Genomic DNA, 23,740 nt, shown 5'->3' on the forward strand with positions numbered 1-23,740 from the left:
TCTTTTTCATTGCTATCACATTATTTGTTCCAAAGGCACTTTTTATTTGTCCTTATTCATTTTGCACTATTTCAAATGCTACCAAGATTCACATTAAAGTATAGAGACATAATTAAGTCTAGGTTTGCCAAGGAGGATCAGTTAGTGGGTTGTTACTTTTCTTCTTTCCCACAGAAGGATTGATTATAGAATTCCTGTAAATGCCAAGTTTTCAATGTGATCATATTTCTAGAAGTCCGTTTTCTAGCAAGTTTTCAGGAATCACTCTCTTGCATTAAGAGAGGTATGTATGCCTGCATAAGTAAAAAGTGTCCTACCTAAAAATTTTGGGTTCATATCTAGAAACAAGAAATTGTTACTAAAAACTGTATTACCTTGAACCACCCACTTCTGTTATCAAGTAAAACACTTTTAGAATAAATAAATATTTAACAGTATATCTATATATTTTTCTGGCATGACCCCAATATTACTCATTATTTTAAATTAAATTATCTATTAAAACACTTTTAGCCTTTGCTTCAGAATTATTTTAATTATTTAAAAAATACGAAACACTAAAATTGTTAGTAGATACAGCCTGTTAAAGTTGGCCTCTGGGTTTGTCTGTTCTGTTTGGAAATGTTCCAGACCATTCTGACTTTGACCTTGTAATCCAGTATTTGCCAGTCAAAGCAGCATTGTATAAAGCATCCCATGTGTCTTCCTTGACCTACATCTCACCAGCTTGCCTATTCTCCCCTCAGTCTTCCCCTACCCGCAGGAGTGAAGGGCAATGATGGCAGTTCCATGATTTCTCCTTCGATTTTATAATAAAATGATGCTGGGGCAACAGGGCCAATGGACTAAATGTGGAGATGAGCACTGCTCTAGATCTATACTGCTTATTTATTGTCTATCTCAATGCAGAGTCCACAGACAATTTATAGCTGAAAATAAACGTCTGATGCTTGTTTAAAATGTGGATCCCTGGATCCCAACACAGACCTACTGAACTCAGGGGAATTCTCTGGAGTCTGCAATTTTAACAGGCTCCCCAGCTGTTTCTCATGCACACTGAAGTTCAAGAACCGCTGTTCTAGATGGCCAGACACACTTCACTGCACATGCTGCAAAAAAAAGAGGTATACTGGAGACTTCTCTGAAGATAACAAAATGAGGAGACCCCTGAATCTCTTCTAGAGAAATTTCCCTGAAATAGTTTTAAAGCTAACAAAAACCAAAAATATCCTGGCCAAGAGCAATAAATGCCAAAAGTAAGCACATACTAAGCTGTGACATTTTCATAAGTATTTTAACCTCAAAAAACATTTTTTTACCTCTAAAATGGAATTACGATCACCTCCTCATAAAGGGGTTGTGAGGGATAAACAGAAAGCACATAAAGAAGCTAGCATAGCACCTAGTATATAGGCAGCACTTAAAAACTGTCCACACTTCTTCACTCTTTCCACTAAGATTTTTGTCAGCTTCTGCTCACCCCAAGCTAGGAGTGCAAGCTGAACATTTGCTAACATTATACCACTGAGGTCTGAGCCCCCTCCTTATGAGTCAATAGGGTTTGATATTGGTCCTAAACCCACAATTTTTAGGGCATTAGTTTCAGAGAACTTACATTTCTGTACTGATTGCTGGTGTTAACACAAATCTACCCTGCCTCCCATCTATTTTTTATATCCACCCAGACCTCCCAGGAACTATGATTCAGGTACTCTTCAGATACCAACAATTACTGAGGTCTAGAAGCCCCTGCTGAGGCCTCTTGATCCCTTACATGTCAATGTCCACTAGCCTAAGACTCACACTCACTCCTCCACTGAGGTTTCATCCTGCTGACTCCTGTCTATAGAGAGATTCTCCTGTGGGTCCCAGTTCCCAGTCATTTCCCTGCTGGCCACAGGAACTCTCCCTCTCATCCCAGAATATGTCATAGCTTGGAATGTACACCACCACTTTCTACAAGCCTCCATACGAAGTAGTAAACAGTGAATATACACTATCCCTTGCCCTTTGGCCCCTCTCCCCAAGCTTGCTCCTCTACTTATGCACTGTCTTGCCTCCAGCTTTGATTCAGGTTCCTTTCATATTTATTTACATCACAGGCTAATCAAATGAAAATTAACACCAGAAAAAAAAAAATGACAGCACAGAATGTGACAAAAGTTTAAACTGTGTGAAATCGACAAGCATCTAAACGGGGAAAAAATACCTATTACAACTTACTGTCGCTAGAGCTAAGGTCAGGTAATTTTCAGATTTCTCTTACACAAACACCAACGTTGACAGAGTTGTCACAGAGTGACAATTATATCTCTCTCAAGGAAAAAATAAAAGTAAGACCCAGGAGTTTTATACCAAACCAAGCTGGGTATAAAGGGAAATAGGATACTATCTGATTCCTAACATTTCAGAAATATACCACTTGAGTGTTTTGTTTTGTTTTACTAAAAAGGTAAGCATAAAAAGAAATTCTGAATATTGAATAATATTTTCCCATTTCTAATAGATAGTCAGGGATATGTTCCCATAGGTAGCTAGAAAGGAGAAACAACAGCCACTTGAAAAGACGTTTCTCCTTTTTGTTAGTCTTGGTGTCTTTTATTTCCTACATGTATGTTTCAGAAAAAGGTGATAAGTATATCATCTAGTCATATTTTGAATAAATGTTCAAATGATAACAGAGTTAAATGCTATTTCTTAGAGGAGTCTCATTGACTCCATGGTAGCTGAATATACTGGGTTGGCCAAAAAGTTCATTCGGGTTTTTTCCATAACATCTTATAACATGTTATGGAAAAAATCCAAACGAACTTTTTGGCCAACCCGTATAAAGCCAATCAATACACAGAAGTAGTTTTATTGCCAATTTCCTCATTAGAATTCACAGTCTGGGAGAGTCAGCTAAGAAATTTTCAGGTAAGAATTCTACTTTATAAATTAAGAAACTGAGCTTAGAGAAGTTATTAGTCTTTTTAAAAAATTTTTATTAGAGTATAGTTGATTTAGAATGTGTTCGTTTCTGCTGACAAGCAAAGTGAATCAGTTATACATATACATATATCTACTCTTTTTTAGATTCTTTTCCCATACAGGTCATTACAGAGTACTGAGAAGAGTTCCCTGTGCCATACAGTAGCTCCTTATTAGTTACCTGTTTTATATATTGTAGTGTGTATATGTCAATCCCAATCTCCCAATTTATCCCTCCCCCCTTTCCCCTATGGTAACCATAAGTTTGTTTTCTACATCTGTGACTATATTTCTGTTTTGTAAATAAGTTCATTTGTACTCTTTTTTTAGATTACACACATAAGTGATATCATATGATATTTGTCCTTCTCTGGCTGACTTACTTTGCTCAGTATGACAATCTCTAGGTCCATCCATGTTGTTGCAAATGACATTATTTCATTCTTTTTTATGGCTGAGTAATATTCCATTGTATATATGTACCACATTAAGAAGTTACTAGTCTTAAGTCACAATAATAGTGATGGAAGAAATGGGTTCAAACCCTGCCTTTATGACACCAGAGTTGATGGCCTTGACTCCTTTGTTGTCACCCCCATACTGAATGGGGAACACAAATATGCCCTATGTCATGTGCACAAAATGAAATTAATTTGTGTGCAGAATCTTCTTGTGGAACTCTTTTGCTACCCAACATGATCTTAATTGATGTTTGTTCTGATGATGTGGTGGATTCAGGGGTCTATTTTCATTTGAGCTGCTGAGGAGCATAAGGAGAAGGTGGGGATTTATAGCCCTTTACACACTGTATTGAAAGCATATGCTTATAAATTACAGACCTTCCCTGTTAGCCTGTGACCATTTCGAAGGCATGATCTTCCTTATTTCTTCATTAATGGAATCTTTCACTATGTATAACAAAGAATGGCTGATTTTCTAATAAACCTTAAGAAAAGAGAGGCAAACCCGCCCATAGTATTTGTGAAGTGCCAGGGCAAAAATGTAAATGAAAATTTCTAGTTCATGTTTTGCCCCTTTTTTCTTCCTCATGCTCCACTCAGTCCTACACTAAGTTTCAAGGGCCCTCAAAACTTGTATGTGGACACTCCAACCTGTACGTCAAAGGTCTGTCTACATACACCCCATGAAAATAGACCTCACTTGGCTACTTCTCAGGCCTGGGATGTGTCCAATGACATCACGGTGCCCCTTTAGGAGGACCAGGGAGCGTGCTCATGCAGCCCTAGATTAGGGTTTGTGTCCACACGGGACAGAGAACTTTGAAGACCTGTGTATCAGACCACGTCTAGAAGAGGGATTCATAGTGTCTGTTTGGGCCTAGTTTCCTTGATCCCCTTAACTCTTAGGACTCCGTGGGAAGGGACACACCACAAGAAGGCGTTAAAGTGTAGGATCTAAACATGGTACTGGATCTTGCTATGACCTACTTTATAGAATGAGGAAATGAAAACTCAGATACTTTATGTGCCTCATTCAGGCTTTAAAAACTAGTGAGAAGATCTGAAGCAATGACTTCTATGTCAAATCCAAGACATTTTCCACTATACCAGCTGTACCACTGTGTTCCTATAGGGAACAGTAAAAAATTATCCAGAATATTTAAAAGCAACAGATTCTCTCTTAGCTTTTCTCTGCAAGCAAGGCTGCGTTCTCCCTCTGGACATCATCAAAAGGTTCACATCAACTTTATAACCTCTGAGCCTCTGACCTCTAAAGCAGAGAATGGGGCTGATTGAGCGATAGTAAATTTGTAAGGGCTTCTGTCTCTTGTGGAGCAGGACTGTCAAAAGTGATGTTTGTTGTGTTGAAAGAAAATTGAAGTTTGGTAAGAGCTGTAACCAGAGACTTCTTCTAATCATAATATGTCACTCATCCCAGTTGGTTTCCAGTCAGGACGGGATTGTGGGAAATGAGCATTTTCTTTCTTAGCAATTGCAAAGACCAAACTGAACATCAAGGAGTTCTTACAACTAGCATCTCTGGGTTCTAATTAATTTCCCATTTAAAGATTAGCTTCATTTAGTTAGGTTCTATTGTAAACACAGAGAAGAATATGTTAAAATGTTAGGAAAGACTAATACTAGTACCAAGACTAGGTTTTCATGTTTTATTTTAATTCTCTTTGTGACAGAAACCTCTAAATTGAAGAGAATTACTTACTAGTCTTTTATTATTATTACTATTTATTGAGTATGTACCAGAAGTCAGTTCTATATCAAGTACTTTACATGCATTTTCTCCTTTAATCTGCACACAACTGGGAGATAATTTTTTTATTTTTTAATAAATGAAGAAAATGAGGCTCAAAAATTTTAAGTAAACTCATCCCAGGCTACTTAGCTAAGAGTGGTTAAACTGGGATTCAAAGCCAGCCCTTCTTTCCTTCCCTTAGTTGTTTGCCTTTTATTTTTAAAATCCATCTAATGGAGATCAAATTTTTGCTTTTACTTTATTCACCAATCTATTCGAGATCGTAGTTGATGGTTTCAATGCAAGGAAAAATGGATAATATTTACATTATTAACCCTATGAGAGAGATGGTATTTCTCATGTAATTTTATACTCCCACATGTGTATTCATGATGCTTTGGGAAGACAATGATTTTCTTTGACATCTGTCTTAACTATCCAAAAGAGAATAAGGATGCTAAAAGAATAAGGACAGAGTACTGGGCTTATATTTGAGAAATACGGGTTTAGACTTGTGAGCCTAATATACATGTTATATGTTGCTAAGCACCATGTGATAAGTAAGTAACAACTCTTCAGGTGTATGTGTGGGTTGGTGCAGAACCTGGGCAGGTTTCTAGGTTTCCTTCTAAATATTCCTGGCTGTGCTATAAATCCCAGGAAGGTGACCTACATTTCTTGGTCATTTCTCATTCTGCTTTCAGCTCAGCCTGGTGGCTAGTTTGAAGCTCTCGCACAGACTGCTGGTCATTGGGGCTTCCCTGCCACGCAGACCCTCTGCGCTTCTGGAAGCAACCTCTTCCCCTGGCTAAAGTAAGTCATTTTTCCCTTAGGGAACCAAATCCAAACACTAGACCTTCTCTCGCAGCCTGTAATTAAATCTGGCGGGCAGGTCAGCAGTGCCACTGGGTCAGGAAACAGAAGAAAAAGGAAGTGGAAGAAGTGGCATTTGTTTCTTGGCTGGCGCTGGTTCTTCTCTGAGAGGGAGGCTCTGGCAGCCACACAGTGGTGTCCCTGTGCCCAGAATATTCATGCTTGCTTGGGGGCTGCCAGCTGGCTCCGAAATGGTTCTTCCCAATCAAGGGCTTTAGTGCTCACTCAGCACTTAAGGCTGAAGCCCTTTCTGGTGGTCTGTTGCTGCCTGGAGATCTTTTTCTGAATTCACCACCTCAGATTATAACACAGTAGAGCTTCTCATACTTTAACGTGTATCACACTTGCTCAAGGGGCTTGTTAAACAAAGACTCCAGGACTCCTGCCCAAGGATTCTGGTTTAGTGGGGCCTGAGAATTTGTGTTTTTAACAAGTTCCCAGGTGATGCAGATGCTGCTTGTTTATAGCTACAAAAGGCTACAGGTGGTCAAAGGAGGAGAAATGAGTTGAGGTCAAGTGTCTAGAGACTATGAAAACAAGGTGTCTTAGAGAAGATGCATAAGAACTCTGTGGTGCCTTAGACATAAAATCTGCCCCATAATTTGCTTTCAAAACATAGTTGAGGGCTTCCCTGGTGGCACAGTGGTTGAGACTCTGCCTGCCAATGCAGGGGACACGTGTTCGAGCCCTGATCTGGGAGGATCCCACATGCCGTGGAGCAGCTAGGCTCGTGAGCCGCAACTGCTGGGCCTGCGTGTCTGGAGCCTGTGCTCCACAACGGGAGAGGCTGCGATGGTGAGAGGCCCGTGCACCGTGATGAAGAGTGGCCCCCGCTTGCCGCAGCTAGAGAAAGCCCTCGCACAGAAACGAAGACCCAGCACAGCCAAAATAAATAAATAAATTAATTAATTAATTTTAAAAAAATCTTAAAAAAAAAAACATAGTTGAGGGCATCGTTTATATCAACAATTGAGTAACTAAGGAAAAACTGTCCCTTTTCTAATTACATAGCATGAAATGCATGAATATCAAGTGTACAGTTTGATGAATTTTGACGAATGCACACACCCATGTGATCTATAACTTTATAAGATATAGAACATTTCCATCTCCCCAGAAATTCCCCTCATGCCCCTTCCTAGTAAATCTCCTCCTACTCCTCCTCTCCAGGAAACCACTATTTTTATTTAGTTTAAAAAAGTAGTTTTCTTGTTCTAGAACTTCATATAAATAGAAAAATACAGTATATACTCTTTTATGTCTTGTGTCTTTCCCTTTGCTCGGCATGTTTTTGAGATTCTTCATGCTACTGCATGTTTAACAGGTGCTCCTTTTCATTACTGAGTGGTGTTCCAGTGTATTAATATCATACAATTTGTTTATTCAATTCTCCTATTGATGAATGTTTTGGTTGATTCTAGTTTGGGGCTATTTGAGTAAAACTGGTATGAACATTCTTGTCTAAGTTTTTCTGTAGATCAGAGGGTAAGTATATTTAATGAAAGTGGTTGTGTCATTTTACACACATAGAGAACTTCTAATCCTCTCCAACATTTCATGTTGTCAGGTTTTAAAATTTCAGCCATTCTGCTGGATATGTAATGGTATTGTTACCAAGTCCAAGCTCATACTGCTCACCACACGACAGGCCAAGAAATCGAGAGACGAGTTGTTGGGAGCATGGAATAGTGACTTTATTTGGAAAGCCAGCAGACCAGGAAGATGGTGGACTAGTGTCCCAAAGAACCATCTTTCCTAAGTTAGAGTTTAGGCTTCTTTTTTTTTTTTTTTTTTAAATATATATTTATTTATTTATGGCTGTGTTGGGTCTTCGTTTCCGTGCAAGGGCTTTCTCTAGTTGCGGCAAGCGGGGGCCACTCCTCATCGCGGTGCGCTGGCCTCTCACTGTCGCAGCCTCTCTTGCTGCGGAGCACAGGCTCCAGACGCGCAGGCTCAGTTAGTTGTGGCTCATGGGCCCAGTCGCTCCGCGGCATGTGGGATCTTCCCAGACCAGGGCTCGAACCCGTGTCGCCTACATTGGCAGGCAGATTCTCAACCACTGCGCCACCAGGGAAGCCCTAGGCTTCTTTTATCCTAAAAGGGGAGGGGGTAAAGTCCTGGTTCTGGCTGGACTCTAGAGGGGATGTGTTAATTTCTTCCTTCCTTCAGCCATTCACAGGTGGGCCTGGTCAGGATGTTTCCTGTGAGCTGAACAAAGGTTTTTAGCTTAACACTCATTACCTGGGAGGCAGGGTTCCCAGAGATGGACCATTATGTATAATTTAAGCTTATAGGCAATATCCCTTTAGTGATTAACTTGGAATAGAGTACAAAGGCTCTTCCCAATTACAGTATCCCATTGTGATTTATTTTTATTTATTTATTTATTTTTAACATCTTTATTGGAGTATAATCGCTTTACAATGGTGTGTTAGTTTCTGCTATATAACAAAGTGAATCAGCTATACATATACATATGTCCCCATATCTCCTCCCTCTTGCATCTCCCTCCCACCTTCCCTATCCCACCCCTCTAGGTGGTCACAAAGCACTGAGCTGATCTCCCTGTGCTATGTGGCTGTTTCCCACTAGCTATCTATTTTACATTTGGTTGTGTATATATGTCCATGCCACTCTCTCACTTCGTCCCAGCTTACCCTTCCCCCTCCCCATCTCCTCAAGTCCATTCTCTATGCCTGCGTCTTTATTCCTGTCCTGCCCCTAGGTTCATCAGAACCTTTTTTTTTTTTTTTTTAGATTCCATATATATGTGTTAGCATACAGTATTTGTTTTTCTCTTTCTGACTCCACTCTGTATGACAGACTCTAGGTCCATCCACCTCACTACAAATAACTCAATTTCATTTTGTTTTATGGCTGAGTAATAATCCACTGTATATATGTGCCACATCTTCTTTATCCATTCATCTGTCGATGGACACTTAGGTTGCTTCCATGTCCTGGCTATTGTAAATAGAGCTGCAATGAACATTGTGGTACATGACTCTTTCTGAACTATGGTTTACTCAGGGTATATGCCCAGTAGTGGGATTGCTGGGTCATATGGTAGTTTCCCATTGTGATTTAAACTTACATTTCCCTGATGACTAATGATGTTGAGCACTTTTTCTCGTATTTCATGGCCATTCGTATACTTTTCTTTTTCTTCAAGTTTTCTGCCCACTTTAAATATTTTGGACTGTTTGGCTTTTTATTATTGAGTTCATTATGTATTATGATTATAAATCTTCTGTTAGATATACGTAATGCAAACATCTCTGCAACTGTGTGCTTTTTCATCTTCTTAATGATGTCTTTTGATGAGCAGTTTATAATTTTGATAAACTCTATTTAATTTTTTTATAGGTAGTATTTTCTGTGTCCCTTGTAAGAAATCTTTGAGTCACAAAGATATTCCCAGATATTTTCTCTTTCTATAAGCTTTGTAGTTTTAGCTTATTTGATATCTTGCAAATGAATTTCAGTGTATGGTGCAACTTTGTAATTTTTAAATGATTTCCTTTTTGCCTTAGTTACCAGGGATATCAAAGTCTAATTTTAAAGTTAATTATGGCCATTATGTTAACTTTTATGGCTAGCACATTTGCATTCTTCTTTTCCTTACTGCTTGTTTTCTATTTTTAGTTTTTCTTCTTATTGTATATTACTTTTATATAAGAGGGGAAGTATTTATACTTATTATTAAATAAGTAGGATTTCCTTATTTATCCTAGTAGATAATTAGACTTAAAATTTGCTACTTCAAATTTTCTTCTGTTGTAGAATATGAAGAACAGGTGGGACCCCATGCAAAGGCATTAGACGTGATCTTTGGATAATATCCACCCAACTGAATAAGAAATATTTAATTTAATGAAATATCAGATTAATGTCTCCTGTAATCAGTGTGGGGTCCAAATGCAGCTCCTGGTCCCTGTCAAAGAATTTCCCTGATTCTGTCTCACCTATGTTTGGCATCCAAGTGCCTAGAATTCCACCTCAGTATGCCACCAGTTGAGCTTCTACCTGTTCTTTTTGCTCAGGAAGATAAAGAAAGTTAAAAGGATGTGTTTTGCCTCACCATGCCTTATCTCAATATTAACACACCTGTGTTTGCAGTACAGTATGAGGAAGAATGAGAATATGAGTCAGATGACCTGACAATATATTTCCTCCTAGCAAACAAGATGTGTGCGCTGGTCCACCTGTCTTTACACTAGCCCTACCTTACTACAAATAATCAAACTCCATCACACAGAGCCTTGTATTTAAGATTTTTTTTTTTTTTGGTTATTTAAATGTTCTTCTTTTATTTTTTTATTTTTTAATTAATTAATTAATTAATTTATGGCTGTGTTGGGTCTTCGTTTCTGTGCGAGGGCTTTCTCTAGTTGTGGCAAGCGGGGGCCACTCTTCACTGCGGTGCGCGGACCTCTCACCACCGCAGCCTCTCTTGTTGCGGAGCATAGGCTCCAGACGCGCAGGCTCAGTAATTGTGGCTCACGGGCCCAGTTGCTCCATGGCATGTGGGATCTTCCCAGACCAGGGCTCGAACCCATGTCCCCTGCATTGGCAGGCAGACTCTCAACCACTGCGCCACCAGGGAAGCCCCCGAGCCTTGTATTTATATATTCATTTATTTACAACAATTTTCAGTATATCAATAAGATTTCTCACAGGTTTCAACATAATTAAGGCAGGCTATTTACTGTGCCAAATACCAATCCTGATAGCTTTATTGTCCAGCCAGCCTATCTCTCTTCCAAAGAAAATTTAGTAGAATGCAACTGAGTAGAAGTGATGGTGTTAGAAAGATAATCTTAACTATTTTATAATTTATAAGAAATTTAAAATAAGGAGAGAGACCTTCAAGATGGGTGCAGAGTAAAACGTGGAGATCACCTTCCTCCCCACAAATACATCAAAAATACATCTACATGTGGAACAACTCTTACAGAACATCTACTGAACGCTGGCAGAAGACCTCAGACTTCCCAAAAGGCAAGAAACTCCCCCACGTACCTGGGTAGGGCAAAAGAAAAAAACAGAGACAAAAGAATAGGGATGGGACATGCACCTCTGGGAGGGAGCTGTTAAGGAGGAAAAGTTTCCACACACTAGGAAGCCCCATCACTGGCAGAGATGGGGCGTGGGCGGAGGCGAAGCTTTGGAGCCATGGTGGAGAGTGCAGCAACAGGGGTGCAGAGGGCAAAGCGGATAGATTCCCGCACACAGGATCGGTGCCGACCAACACTCACCATCCCGAGAGGCTTGTCTGCTCACCTGCCGGGACGAGCGGGGGCTGGGAGCTGAGGCTCGGGCTTCAGAGGGCGGATCCCAGGGAGAGGACTGGGGTTGGCGGCGTGAGCACAGCCTGAAGGGGACTAGTGCACCACAGCTAGCCAGGAGGGAGTCCAGGAAAAAGTCTGGACCTGCCCAAGAGGCAAGAGACCATTGTTTCAGGGTGCGCAAGGAGAGGGGATTCCTTCCCCATCTGCTGACAGAAGGCAGAGCAATGCCTAAGCGAGCTCCAGAGATGGGCATGAGCCGTGGCTATCAGCTCAGACCACAGAGACAGTCTTGAAATGCTAAGGCTGCTGCCGCTGCCACCAAGAATACTGTGTGCAAGCACAGATCACTATCCACAACCCCACCCACACCCCTGCCCCGCTGGGAGCCTGTGCATCCTGCCACTGCCAGGGTCCCGTGATCCAGGGATAACTTCCCCGGGAGAACACACAGTGTGCCTCAGGCTGTTGCAACATCATGGTGGCCTCTGCCACTGCAGGCTCACCCTGCATTCCAGTTATGACTACCGTACCCCTCCCTCCCCCTGGCCTGAGTGAGCAAGAGCACCCTAATCAGCCGTGGCTTTGACACCCTCCTGTCGGGGCAGGGAACAGATGCCTGAGGGTGACCTACACACAGAGGTGAGGTCAAAACCAAAGCTGAACCCCAGGAGCTGTGCGAACAAAGAAGAGAAGGGAAATTTCTCCATGCAGCCTCAGGAGCAGTGGATTAAATCCCCACAGTCAACTTGATGTACCCTGCATCTGTGGAATACCTGAATAGACAATGAATCATCCCAAAATTGAACGGGTGGACTTTGGGAGCAAATGTAGACTTGGGGTTTGCTGTCTGCAACTGATTTGTTTCTGAGTTTTATGTTTATCTTAGTTTAGTTTTTAGCGCTTGTTATCATTGGTGGATTTGTTTTTTGGTTTGGTTGCTCTCTTCCTTTTTATTATTATTATTTTTTAATGTTAATCAATTTTTTTTTCTTTCTTTTCTTCTCCCTTTTCTTCTGAGTCATGTGGCTCACAGGGTCTTGGTGCTCCAGCCTGGTGTCAGGCCCAAGCTTCTGAGGTGGGAGAACCAAGTTCAGGACACTGGACCACCAGAGACCTCCTGGCCCCACATAATATCAATCGGCGAGAGCTCTCCCAGAGATCTCCCTCTCAATGCTCAGACCCAGCACCACCCAACGGCAACCAAGCTCCAGTGCTGGATGCCCCATGCCAAACAACTAGTAACACAGGAAAACAACCCCAGCCATCAGCAGAGAGGCTGCCTAAAATCATACTAAGTTCACAGACACCTCAAAACACACCACTGGATGCGGCCCTGCCCACCAGAAAGGCAAGATCCAGCCCCACCCACCAGAACACAGGTACCAGTCCCCTCCACCAGGAAACCTACACAAGCCACTGAACTAACCTCACCCACTGGGGGCAGACACAAAAAACAATGGGAACTACAAAACTGCAGCCTGCAAAAAGGAGACCTCAAACACAGTAAGTTAAACAAAATGAGAAGACAAAAATGCAGCAGATGAAGGAGCAAGGTAAAAACCCACCAGACCAAACAAATGAAGAGGAAATAGGCAGTCTACCTGAAAAAGAAATCAGAGTAATGATAGTAAAGATATCCAAATCTTGGAAATAGAATGGAGAAAATACAAGAAACATTTAACAGGACCTAAAAGAAATAAACAGCAAACAAACAATGATGAACAACACAATAAATAAAATTAAGAATTCTCTAGAAGAAATCAATAGCAGAATAGCTGGGCAGAAGAACGGATAAGTGACCTGGAAGATAAAATAGTGGAAATAACTACTGCAGAGCAGAATAAAGAAAAAAGAATGAAAAGAATTGAGGACAGTCTCAGAGACATCTGGGACATTAAACTCACGAACATTTGAATTATAGGGGTCCCAGAAGAAGCAGAGAAAAAGAAAGGGTCTGAGAAAATATTTGAAAAAATTATAGTTGAAAACGTCCCTAACATGGGAATGGAAATAGTCAATCAAGTCCAGGAAGTGCAGAGAGTCCCATACAGGATAAATCCAAGGAGAAACAAGTGAAGACACATATTATTCAAACTATCAAAAATTAAATACAAACAAAAAATATTAAAAGCAGCAAGGGAAAAGCAACAAATAACATACAAGGGAATCCCCATAAGGTTAACAGCTGATCTTTAAGCAGAAACTCTGCAAGCCAGAAGGGAGTGGCAGGACATATTTAAAGCGATGAAAGGGAAAAAGCTACAACCAAGATTACTATACCCAGCAAAGATCTCATTCAGATTCAATGGAGAAATTAAAACCTTTACAGACAAGCAAAAGTTAAGAGAATTCAGCAGCACCAAACCAGCTTTACATGGAATGATAAAGGAACTTCTCCAGGCAGGAAATGCAAGAGAAGGAAAAGACCTACAAAAACAAACCCAAAGCTATTAAGAAAATGGTAATAGGAACATACATATCAATAATTACCTTAAATGTAAATGGATTAAATGCTCCAACCAGAAGACACAGACTGGCTGAATGGATACAAAAACAAGACCCATATATATGCTGTCTACAAGAGACCCACCTCTGACCTAGGGACACATACAGACTGAAAGTGAGGGGATGGAAAAAGATATTCCATGCAAATGGAAATCAAAAGAAAGCTGGAGTAGCAATTCTCATGTCCGACAAAATAGACTTTAAAATAAAGACTATTACAAGAGACAAAGAAGGACACTACATAATGATCAAGGGATCAATCCAAGAAGAAGATAAAACAATTGTAAATATTTATGCACCCAACATAGGAGCACCTCAATACATAAGGTAAATGCTAACAGCCATAAAAGGGGAAATCGACAGAACACAATCATAGTAGGGGACTTTAACACCCCACTTTCACCAATGGACAGATCATCCAAAATGAAAATAAATAAGGAAACACAAGCTTTAAATGACACAATAGACAAGATGGATTTCATTGATATTTTTAGGACATTCCATCAAAAAACAACAGAATACACTTTCTCCTCAAGTGATCATGGAATATTCTCCAGGATAGATCATATCTTGGGTCACAAATCAAGCCTTGGTAAATTTAAGAAAATTGAAATCGTGTTAAGTATCTTTTCTGACCACAATGTTATGAAACTAGAAATCAATTACAGGAAAAAAACTGCAAAAACTACAAACACACAGAGGCTAAACAATATGCTACTAAATAACCAACAGATCACTGAAGAAATCAAAGAGGAAATCAAAAAATACTTAGAAACAAATGACAATGAAAACATGATGACCCAAAACCTATGGGATGCAGCAAAAGCAGTTCTAAGAGAGAAGTTTATAGCAATACCATCCTACCTCAAGAAACAAGAAATATCTCAAATAAACAACCTAACCTTACACCTAAAGCAATTAGAGAAAGAAGAAGAACAACAACAAAAAAACCCAGAGTTAGCAGAAGGAAAGAAATCATGAAGATCAGATCAGAAATAAATGAAAAAGAAATGAAGAAAACAATAGCAAAGATCAATAAAACTAAAAGCTGGTTCTTTGACAAGATAAACAAAATTGATAAACCATTAGCCAGACTTATCAAGAAAAAAAGGGAGAAGACTCAAATCAACAGAATTAGAAGTGAAAAAGGAGAAGCAACAACTGACACTGCAGAAATTCAAAGGTCATGAGAGATTACTACAAGCAACTATATGCCAATAAAATGGACAACCTGAAAGAAATGGACAAATTCTTAGAAAAACACAACCTTCCAAGACTGAACCAGGAAGAAATAGAAAATATAAATAGACCAACCACAAGGACTGAAATTGAAACTGTGATTAAAACTCTTCCAACAAACAAAAGCCCAGGACCAGATGGCCTCACAGGCGAATTCTACCAAACATTTAGAGAAGAGCTAACACCTATCCTTCTCAAACTCTTCCTAAATATAGCAGGGGGAGGAACACTCCCAAATTCATTCTATGAGGCCACCTTCACCCTGATACCAAAACCAGACAAAGATGTCACAAAAAAAGAAAACTACAGGCCAATATCTCTGATGAACATAGATGCAAAAATCTCAGCAAAATACTAGCAAACAGAATCCAACAGCACATTAAAAGGATCATACACCATGATCAAGTGGGGTTTATCCCAGGAATGCAAAGATTCTTCAATATATGCAAATCAATCAATGTGATACACCATATCAACAAATTGAAGGAGAAAAACCATATGATAATCTCAATAGATGCAGAAAAAGCTTTTGACAAAATTCAATACCCATTTATGATAAAAACTCTCCAGAAAGTAGGCATAGAGGGAACTTACCTCAACATAATAAAGGCCATATATGACAAACCCACAGCCAACATTGTTCTCAATGGTGAAAAACTGAAAGTATTTCCACTAAGATCAGGAACAAGACAAGGTTGCCCACTCTCACCACTATTATTCAACATAGTTTTGGAAGTTTTTGCCACAGCAATCAGAGAAGAAAAAGAAATAAAAGGAATCCAAATCGGAAAAGAAGAAGTAAAGCTGTCACTGTTTGCCGATGACATGATACTGTACATAGAGAATCCTAAACATGCTACCAGAAAACTACTAGAGCTAATCAATGAACCTGGTAAAGTTGCAGGATACAAAATTAATGCACTGAAATCTCTTGCATTCCTATACACTAATGATGAAAAATCAGAAAGAGAAATTAAGGAAACACTCCCATTTACCACTGCAACAAAAAGAATAAAATACCTAGGAATAAACCTACCTAAGGAGACAAAAGACCTGTATGCAGAAAATGATAAGACACTGATGAAAGAAGTTAAAGATGATACAAAGAGATGGAGAGATATACCATGTTCTTGGATTGGAAGAATCAACATTGTGAAAATGACTATATTACCCAAAACAATCTACAGATTCAATGCAATCCCTATCAAACTACCAATGGAATATTTCACAGAACTAGAACAAAAAAATTCACAATTTGTATGGAGACACAAAAGATCCCAAATAGCCAAAGCAATCTTGAGGGAAGAAAAACAGAGCTGGAGGAATCAGGCTCCCTGACTTCAGACTATACTACAAAGCTACAGTAATCAAGACAGTGTGGTACTGGCACAAAAACAGAAATATAGATCAATGGAACAGGATAGAAAGCCCAGAGATAAACCCACACACATATGGTCAACTTATCTTTGATAAAGGAGGCAAGAATATACAATGGAGAAAAGACAGCCTCTTCAATAAGTGGTGCTGGGAAGACTGGACAGCTACATGTAAAAGAATGAAATTAGAACACTTCCTAACACCATACACAAAAATAAATTCAAAATGGATTAAAGACCTAAATATAAGGCCAGAAACTATAAAACTCTTGGATGAAAACACAGGCAGAACACTCTATGACATAAATCACAGCAAGATCCTTTCTGACCCACTTCCTAGAGAAATGGAAATAAAAACAAAAATAAACAAATGGGACCTAAGGAAATTTAAAACCTTTTTCACAGCAAAGGAAACCATAAACAAGATGAAAAGACAACCCTCAGAATGGGAGAAAATATTTGCAAACGAAGCAACTGACAAAGGATTAATCTCCAAAATATACAAGCACCTCATGCAGCTCAGTATCAAAAAAACAAACAACCCAGTGCAAAAATGGGCAGAAGACTTAAATAGGCATTTCTCCAAGAACATATACAGATTGCCAACAAATACATGAAAGGATACTGAACATCACTAATCATTAGAGAAATGTAAATCAAACCTACAATGAGGTATCACCTCACACCAGTCAGAATGGCCATCATCAAAAATTCTACAAACAATAAATGCTGGAGAGGGTGTGGAGAAAAGGGAACCCTCTTGCACTGCTGGTGAGAATGTAAATTGATACAGCCACTATGGAGAACATTATGGAGGTTCCTTAGAAAAATAAAAATAGAACTACCATATGACCCAGCAATCCCACTACTGGGCATATACTCTGAGAAAACCATATTTCAAAAAGAGTCATGTACTACATTGTTCATTGCAGCACTATTTCTTTTTTTAATTTTATTTATTTATTTATTTATTTATTTATTTATTTATTTATTTATGGCTGTGTTGGGTCTTCGTTTCTGTGCGAGGGCTTTCTCTAGTTGCGGCAAGTGGGGGCCACTCTTCATCGCGGTGCGCGGGCTTCTCACTATCGCGGCCTCTCGTTGCGGAGCACAGGCTCCAGACGCGCAGGCTAAGTAGTCGTGGCTCACAGGCTTAGTTGCTCCGCGGCATGTGGAATCTTCCCAGACCAGGGCTCGAACCCGTGTCCCCTGCATTGGCAGGCAGATTCTCAACCACTGCGCCACCAGGGAAGCCCAATTGCAGCACTATTGATGCTAACCAGGACGTGGAAGCAACCGAAGTGTCCATCGACAGATGAATGGATAAAGAAGATGTGGGACATATATACAATGGAATATTACTCAGCCATAAAAAGAAACGAAATTGAGTTATTTGTAGTGAGGTGGATGGACTTAGAGTCTGTCATACAGAGTGAAGTAAGTCAGAAAGAGAAAAACAAATACTGTATGCTAACACATATATATGGAATCTAAAAAAATATATGGTTCTGATGAACCTAGGGGCAGGGCAGGAATAAAGATGCAGACGTAGAGAATGGACTTGAGGACATGGGGAGGGGGAAGGGTAAGCTTGGACGAAGTGAGAGAGTAGCATTGACATATATACACTACCAAATATAAAATAGATAGCTAGTGGGAAGCAGCTGCATAGCACAGGGAGATCAGCTCAGTGCTTTGTGACCACCTAATGGGGTGGGATAGGGAGGGTGGGAGGGAGACGCAAGAGGGAGGAGATGTGGGGATATATGTATATGTATAGCTGATTCACTTTGTTATACAGCAGAAACTAACACAACATTGTAAAGCAATTATGCTCCAATAAAGATGTTAAAAAATAATAAAGTTAAATTACAAAAAGAGAAAAAAAATAAAAACAAGGTCTTTGGATACCTTGGCACTTCATTAGTAATGCATTTCTTGTCATACACCTCACAGTCTACTGTGGCATATAGGATGTCTGGACTCTCCTTTGAGTTACTGACTTTGATTACTTGTTGAAAACCTCCTTTTCATTATATTTGGACTTTATGGTCTGCCATTTCTCCTATGCCTTCTTGTTTCTCTGAAAATTATTACTCATATGCATTGAACCTTTAAAAAAAAGCCTCAGAGAAGGTTCACTGATTCTGAAGAAATAAATTTGGCACTAGTACTTGGAGAATAAGGAAGCATCACAAGAAAGAGTGACCTTGAATAGAATCCAGCATCTACCATCAAGAACAATTGATCTGCTGCTTTTTCTGGGCAATTTACTCTAAAGTGAGACAGAGAGAAAACTAGTATGGTCGGTAGAAAGAGGCAGGAGATAGAGGGATTTCATTTCCAGAAGCTAGAGCTTTTTTGGGGACTCACCAGCAGTTGTGACAGAAATAGCACAACATAGAAGTCTGTTGTGCACAAGATCTAGAGCAGGTTTCTGTCACTAATTCACTTTACTTCCTTGAAAAGGGACTAAGAAGTACTAGGTGTGTACTATTTATCAGACATTCAATACATAATCTTAATGAAATTCTCCAAGGTGTGCCTAGCAGTTAAGTATTCTCATCCCCACTCCGCAAAGGAGAACACTAAGGCTCAGAAAGTTTAAGTTAACTTGTCCAAGTTTACGTGGTTGCTAAGATACAGTTCAAGGCTGATTCCAAAACTCATGTCCTTGTACAAAACCATACTGGTTCCTTAAGCTTCAGTCTGCTCATCTGTAAAGGGAAGGAGTGCTAGCAGATGCTTTCTGATGTCTTTTTGGTCTCTAGCACTCTGTCATTTTACATGCATAGGGACGTGAGGGCTGTAAGAGATATGAGTAATAGAAATACACAGTGTGCTTTATCTTGTGACACAACTTTCCTTCTAACTTAATGTTATCTTCCTAAATTATAAGGGGAATGAATGTCCAAATCCAAAGTTGTGAGAAGATACTACTTCAGATTTAGATCCAAAACAGCAATACAAATGCTGCATATTCATTCTCTCCATACTTTGCCAAAAAGATCTTTAAAAATAAAAATATAAATTACACAATGTAACAACCAGCACACCAGTTATTAAAATTACTAGATTAAAAACTTAGTCATCATGAGGTTTCAAATCTGACACATTTTTTTAAACTGAGAAATAATAAAGCTTTTAGAAATGATTTTCTTATTTTACTCTGCTGCTTTTACAAAGTGCTTTGTATTTTGACTGAAAGTATTAGATTTGTCCAAATATTTCCCACACGATCTCTGGCTGGGAAAATGGAATGAAAGCCAGAAAGAATGAACCAGGTAGAACACTCATTTCCAATGAGAGGTAACCAAGAGCAACAACATTCCAAGGAAATGGATAGTTTTCTTTCTACCCTGAAATGTGTTTCTAAACATAATGTTGAACATAAAATTAACCAAACTTGGGAGACAACCACTCATTTGGAAAATCCTTACATGGACATTTACTAAATATCATAATGATACTTACTGTCACTTCTATTTCTAATATATGAGAAACTAATGTGACAATTATACTCTACACAAGTGTGATCAAGGAAAAGGGGAATGTAGGCTTTATATTTGTAAATAAAAAATAATAATTTTGTCAACCTCTGAGTTCGGTTTTCAAAGGAGTTGGGTTTTCTTTACTATTAGTTGAGTCTTGGTTTTGTAAGTTGTATTGTTTGTGCCTGAACCAATAAAAGTCTTACAGCGAGTTGCTGTTATTGTTTTATAAAAGGTGACATTTTTCTTTTTTCCCTTTTTCCGTTATTTGTGAATCCTCTATTAGGAGTGTGGAGCAATCAAGAGACATGACAGAAAACTGCCAGAGCTATATGCTCTAGGCTGCGAGCTTCACATCTAAATGTTCTCATATCCCAGAATATCCCCGGAATGTATCTAAGGGTCACTCTTCAGTTACTCCTACATTGCGGAGCTAAGCGATATTTAAGAGCATTATTTTAGTATATTTGAAACAGAACAAAATAAAATACCACATATTTAGGTATTTTGCTCAAAAATGTGGGCAACCTAACATGAAACTTCAAATTTAAAGAGGAAATACTGTTTTCTTCTTCCCCTTGCACTAAGTAGGCTAAAGACTGTAAGTTATTGTTAATGATATTTAAACAGAATTTTAAGCAGATATTTGCTTTACATCTTAAAAGCATTCAAATGATTCAGCTAATTCCTATTCATATTCAAAGACAGTATCCTATTGCAAAGATTAAGAGCTTAATTTGTTAAATTCTCCTGTCCCACAGCCTGTGAAACCATGGGCTAAGGACCAGACTTGCCTAAACCCGCAGAAAGTGTGAAGATTGCACAGGGCTGTGCAGAGGGACTAAGTGTTTCTGTTCTGGTTGGATGTGGAGAGAGGGACAGTCCATGCACAGCTTTCTTGCCTTTCTTCCCCATTTACCTGGGACAAGGGCTTTTACCTCAGACTCAAACTTCAGAGCAAAGCTCTGGGTAGACTTAGGTCCTGAGAAGTATATGTGAGGTATTAATGCTCCCTGACATTTCTGGGGAACACGGCTTTCTTAACCAGTGTGAAAAACTTAACAGAGTACTAGATAACACCTGGTAGGCTATTATATAAATATTTTCTGCACTTTCAGTTTCCCTATATACCCCAAGTTAATTTACCTTCCACAGAAAGAGTAAGGTAAAATTAGCTGTAAAGCGTGTAAATTTGAGTCTCTAAATCCTTGAATATTGTAAAGATACACATAAGGGAGTAATAATTATGACTTATTCTCTCTGTCTTTCATGCCCACTTGCTTAGTTGTGATTAAACCATAATCAACTTGGAACATGTTTATTGTAAATATCATAGCTAAATATACTAAACACTAAATGAAGCATGAAATGCTGCATGATTTTTATCCAAAAGGCAAGGTGTAACTGTTTTCCTTTCTCCCGAGTAAATACCACCTGAATACCACGCTGCACGTACCCTAAGATTAAATCCAAAACAAGTCATCCTACTTGTCCATCTTATCTATCAAGTCATTATATTCTTTGAATAAATCCTGGTATTTTTTTTCAAACTAGGTCAGAGCATGTCTTGAGATATTTTATATTTGTTATACCAATAAAAATGCTGAATTCAGTTTTTAAAAAAATCATCAGGGTAAGTACTATAAGTGAAGCAACTGGGAGTTGTCTGGCAATTTTCTTTATAAACATTACTTGAAGATTTATTTCAATTTGAAAAAGTAATTAATACTTAAGAATGATGTCTTCTCCTAATTGCTTGGAAGATTTACAGGTTTCTGATTTTCCAAGCAATATGGTGTTTATAATAAATCTCCTAGAAGTCCAGCAGAGTAGCAAATTTTCTTAAATGGAAATATTTTTCCTTACTATTTTTCTTCTAATGATAATAGTTTCCATGGCTTCTTTGCAACATTCTGGAGTGGAATATGAGCATAAGGCAAATTTGTGATTGTTGAGGAAAAAGGGCATTACAAAGGAGTGCATTGGAACTGATACTGGATTTATTTCCAGATTCTCAGTTCTGTAGGGACTCTCTGTGTAAATGTGCTCATGGAGTGTTAGATCTCATTACTTTTTGTTTTGTTTCTTCCAAAATGAAGATAAGTGCTATTGGGGAAAAAAGAGGTCAATCACTTTTGAATACAATCAAGAGTTAATAGAACAGAATGAAATCTATATTTCATATGGCTCTGAAGTTAAAGCCAAAATCTGCCTCTACCATACAATGGTGTTGAAATGTTTTTACGAAGGCTTGATCAGAAAATTATTAATTTGATCAAGATAGTTTTTAGTGATTTTTATATTTTTATAATTATTTGAGTCCAATTATTTTAAATGTGTGAGGAAATTTTGCTTCTCTCTTTTTCTTTTATTTCTTGAAACAAAGGCATAAAAATTTGAAAAGAAAATTAAAGGAAACTTCAAGTGTATCCTCTAAGTATAAGTTTTGGTGACACAAAATATGATGTTGCTGGAATACAGCATAAATAATTTGCATTTCTCTGAGACAGAAGAACTAGATATATATATATTACTAGAGTAAGGAGTTATGATCTGAATTAACCCTCTTTAAAGACAGTTTTAGTGTGAACTTTAATACTAACTTAAACTTCAAAATTTTAGTAACTGAACAGTATCATGGTTACACATCACTTTAAAAAATGAACATTTGTTTTATGTCTATGCATACATTTTAAATGCATGCTGCTGTTTTTCCTATTCAAATGTTTTCTAATCTTGTTATGTCTTGGATTTTTCCAACTTTTATAAGAATGTGAAAAAGAACCATTTTATTTTATCTACTAAATACAGAAGCTATATTCTATGGTGGTATGGGGGACTGAAGAAGATTTCTTTATCACCAGTACAACTTCCCCTGTGAGGTTTTGGACTTTGCTGTAGATGTTCACCTGATAGGCACAAAGGCCACAAAGTATCCAGACTAACCTGGGTCCTGGATATCTGAAAGCCCACCCTGGCAGCATCCAGAGGATAGTGTGCTCCTTTAGATGGTTTCCGTATTCATTGCTGGGAAACTAGTCAAGGCAGAGGTTTCTCCATGGAGTACTCTGCAGCTGGAAAACCAATTCCAGCCCTGAAAGTAATGGTCTTCAAACTCCCTGTTTGTGTACTCCCTCAAGGAATTTGAAAATCAATATAACTCCTTGCAAAACTTTAAGGTGACATCTAAAATTTGTCCAAAATGTAAATAATTACAAATTAAATAATTTCCAACTTATTTTAAATATTAACTTTTAAAAATAAAATTGTTATACAATTTTAAACTGCCTCCTAGGGAATATAAATACCAAAGTGATTTAATTCCCTATTATCATCCATCTAAAAGAATAGCAGTTCAAAAATGAGCTCTTATTTAACAATTGGAAATTTAAAATTTTTGTTTTATTTTTTTGAACTCATTTCTCCATTTCCCTTCCTCATCGGGTTTTATTCTAATTTCACACAATCTTATTTATCTAACATAATATAATTTTATTCTCTTTTTAAATAAGAAAGTAATATATTTATTTCCTTATTATGCTTAGTGCACCTGTCCCTGAAAGTGACAGTGTGAGTAAATCCTAAACAGAGAAGCAAGGGAAGAAGTTTTTCCCTAGTAGTGATAACAGTAAGTAAGGTGGTAGAGACACAGGTGTAATGAGGCCAAGGCAGGGGCCAGCTATTTTCTCTAGCTGGTCCAGGCCTTGGTCTGCCCACCATTACGTCTTCTAACAAGTACATTCTGCGGTGATGGTGATTGCTATTCCCACTCATCTTTCTGTCA

The 23,740-nt window shown here is 38.6% G+C and overlaps 3 long non-coding RNA genes across 3 annotated transcripts in view; 2 read left to right on the plus strand and 1 right to left on the minus strand.

The window, feature by feature from the left end:
- Positions 1 to 23,740, plus strand: part of LOC309664786 — a 309,583-nt gene that overhangs the window by 80,888 nt on the left and 204,955 nt on the right. The window lies entirely within an intron of this gene.
- On the minus strand, positions 8,758 to 11,277 carry LOC309664788. Its single transcript, XR_014266047.1, has 2 exons — positions 10,672 to 11,277; positions 8,758 to 10,315 (listed from the first exon to the last, which is right to left on the minus strand). It is a non-coding gene; the product is annotated as an uncharacterized lncRNA (long non-coding RNA).
- On the plus strand, positions 11,416 to 18,433 carry LOC309664789. The gene is made up of 2 exons (XR_014266048.1): positions 11,416 to 17,386; positions 17,719 to 18,433. It is a non-coding gene; the product is annotated as an uncharacterized lncRNA (long non-coding RNA).

This window comes from Balaenoptera physalus (genome assembly GCF_965194825.1).
Source record: "Balaenoptera physalus genome assembly, chromosome: 7".
NCBI lineage: Eukaryota > Metazoa > Chordata > Mammalia > Artiodactyla > Balaenopteridae > Balaenoptera > Balaenoptera physalus.